Source organism: Cucurbita maxima, unplaced genomic scaffold (assembly GCF_002738345.1).
Source record: "Cucurbita maxima cultivar Rimu unplaced genomic scaffold, Cmax_1.0 Cma_Scf00127, whole genome shotgun sequence".
NCBI classification, from domain to species: domain Eukaryota; kingdom Viridiplantae; phylum Streptophyta; class Magnoliopsida; order Cucurbitales; family Cucurbitaceae; genus Cucurbita; species Cucurbita maxima.
Genome location: NW_019272143.1, coordinates 1,524 through 3,918, shown reverse-complemented (window position 1 = coordinate 3,918; position 2,395 = coordinate 1,524). Strand labels below are relative to the sequence as shown.

Genomic DNA, 2,395 nt, shown 5'->3' with positions numbered 1-2,395 from the left:
GGAATCCGAAGGCCAAATCATAAGTATGCAAATGCAGATATGGTAGAAGATAGAGCTTGCGAACCAGAGACATATGAAGAGGCATCATAAAACTCAGTTTGGCAGAAGCAATGAAAGAAGGAACTATAGCCCTGGAGCAGAATCAAACTTGGAAACTAGTGCCAAGACTAGGAGATGTCAAACCCATCTCTTGCAAGTGGGTCTACAAAATAAAGCATCGACTGGATGGATCAATCGAGAGATACAAGGCTCGACTCGTAGCTCGAGGATTTTCTCAACAATATGGACTAGACTATGATGAAACATTAAGTCCAGTGGCAAAGATTACTAGCGTACGAGTCCTGCTAGCACTCGCAGCAAGTAAAGATTAGAAACGGTAGCAAATAAAGGCAAAGAGTTGAACGATAAAACGACATAGCGATGAAGGTGCTACCGACATTGGTTTTCAACTTTAACTGTTGGATCTACGGACCCTTGAGTCTTGTTAAACATATCCAAATAGCAGCTCAATCCAACGATTGGATATGAATATACGATTGATTTTCTTCTGCGGGATGGTTCTGCAACCAAATCTGGTTGCAGATTTTCTTTAATTACAATTTTGTAATTAAGTGGAACTTCAGAGGTATTTTGGTAATTTGGAACTCCTTTCTTTCTTGTTCCGTGCTACGAGTCTGTCAAGATACAAATCTGGTTGTCGTGTCTGTCAAGATAATGTCTCTTACTGTCTTAACTTTAGGTGTGATATCCTTTATTATGGAGTCGTAGCTGAGAACAAGAAGGTAAGCTTCGGTTCATAAATTGTGCATTTGAATAGTTCTTTCTTGGACTTCTTGGATTCATTACAGACTTGAAATTTGAATTTAATATATCATATAATTTGGAACTCCCTTCTTTCTTGTTGTGATTGCTAGGCAGCCTGCATCTAGAACTCCCATCCCAGGCAAAGGCACTGTTATCTGTCAGTATCCAGCAGACCCAACTGTGGCCCTGGGATATCTCTCCGTTGGGTTTCTTCTTGCTTCTTCAATTGCAGGATACCTCTCTTTGTTCTATCCTTACCAAGGAAAACCCGTTCCTCGAGGTTCCATGTTTAAGAGCAGCACTTCCTCTATCTTCTTCAACATTGCCCTGTAATTTCTCTTTTCAAATCACATCCTTTACTCTTAACTGTTACCTAAAAGTGATTTGGAAACGTTATCAATCAAGCTACCTCTGTGTTTCCAGGTTCACAACTGGGTTGACTATAACTTTGCTCGTTTGGCCTACAATCACCGAGAAAATTCACTTGACTCGCAATGTTCATCAGAATCTCGAGACAGCATGCCTGACTGCTAAGACTGGTCTTCTGGGTGGTGGTGCATTTCTATCCCTTGATTCTTCCCTCTTCTGGTTGGTTGCCCTGATGTGGGCTGGAAATGCTCGAGAGGACTACTTTGATGAAATAGAGGAAAACGGAGACAGTGTTGAGGCTCTTAAGAACAGCGCATGAAATTTCTTTGTTCCGGGAGGATAATAATTCAATTTTGAATTTACTAGTGATCGACTATTAAGGACTTAATTTGAATATGATATTCCAAGGAAAGTTCATAAGTAAAATTATAGCATAATTGTATGAGTTTTTATTTTCACTTTTTATTAACAAATGACAACATTTTTCATTTTCAACTTTGACATAACTCAAACTCAACTCTATTAGAGGAGTGGTAACCTATAATAATTGTAATAAAAAAAATAAAATATAAAATATAAAATTATTTAGTAGTTTTGAACCGAGTAATATGACATGAATTAATATGTAGCACTTGCCTTAAGGTCGATATCTAAAATTCACATTGTCAATTGTACTCGAGTATAAGGAGAATGCTTGCTAATGCAAACCAAGTAAGTGACCTTACTATCGGTTTGGTTAAAAGTTGATGTTTGTATGATGATATGTGTCTTGTGGTTCTATACGTGATATATGCTTGATATGTGTGAAATGTTTACGGAACAATGTGACTATGGCGTGTGTATAAAACGATATGACTAAGATATCTCTATGAAATGATATGACTGGGATATGTTTTTGAAATAATATGACTGGGATATATTTATGAAACGATGTGATAAGAATCTGTTTATGAAATGACATGACTATGATACGTTTATGAAATGATATGACTATGATATGTTTATGAAATAATATGATTGGGATATATTTATGAAACGATGTGATAAGAATCTGTTTATGAAATGATATGACTGTGATGTGTTTACAAAAATAATATGACTATGATATGTTTACGAGATGATAATTCCATGATATGTTAGTGATACAACGTGACTATGAGATGATACGTGAATGTTATGACACGTGATATGATGATGTACTAATGATATGATAAATGTTATG

The 2,395-nt window shown here is 36.3% G+C and overlaps 1 pseudogene; it reads left to right on the top strand.

Annotated features, from left to right (window-relative positions):
- Positions 1–1,524, top strand: part of LOC111473516 — a 51,451-nt pseudogene extending 49,927 nt beyond the window's left edge.
- The last annotated feature ends 871 nt before the right edge of the window (positions 1,525–2,395 follow it).